The sequence below is a fragment of the Penaeus monodon genome, chromosome 20 (assembly GCF_015228065.2).
Source record: "Penaeus monodon isolate SGIC_2016 chromosome 20, NSTDA_Pmon_1, whole genome shotgun sequence".
NCBI lineage: Eukaryota > Metazoa > Arthropoda > Malacostraca > Decapoda > Penaeidae > Penaeus > Penaeus monodon.
In genome coordinates, this window is record NC_051405.1 from 11,427,671 (window position 1) to 11,428,395 (window position 725).

Sequence of the window (725 nt, forward strand, 5' to 3'; positions counted from 1 at the left end):
TTGACGCTCAGCTCCTAATGGTTGCGAAGAATCCTGGTTGAAAAACACTAAAATAACACAGCACAATAATGCATTTTTTCACCTACCAATCATGTATCTATACAGAAAATATAGTGATTCGACACAGCTGACGAGGTTATATGTACATGAGGTACTCTCGTAAGGACAGTTCTTAAAACACACAAACAGTACTACGAATGTTTGAATGTCACCAGCAGCAACGTCAGAGATTCTTTCATTTCAACAAAGTACTCCTCAGTGATGTTTTAACTTGAGATCTACCCCCATCAGCATAAATCAGGGTATACTGAACTTCATCAAAAAGCCTATCAGGTTGAAAACAGCAGCTTGTAACGAAAGTGTTTAACCAGAATTTATTAAATATCTGAGGCTTGTGTTCCTGCAACATGATAGTAACAGCTGAGGGTTTTCCTGTTCTTCTTTGGTAATATCTGTTGTATGTCTGATCGTAACACATGATTTAAGTGTGTATTTTGGGGCGCAAATAAATTACACTGAAAGGACAAACAGTGTTTTCTCTGCTTTGTTTTGCAAAATGATGAGATGAATTATTATAATTACAAGAAAATTTGTGCTTCAGGTATCTATTATTTACAGTTGACTGAGCATTCTCAACAGTAGAATCTTCCAGTGGATTACTGCCTCGACTTTTTACAAAAGTTTACTAACTGACGTTAAATCAACGTCCCTTTTTATCGTTTCGT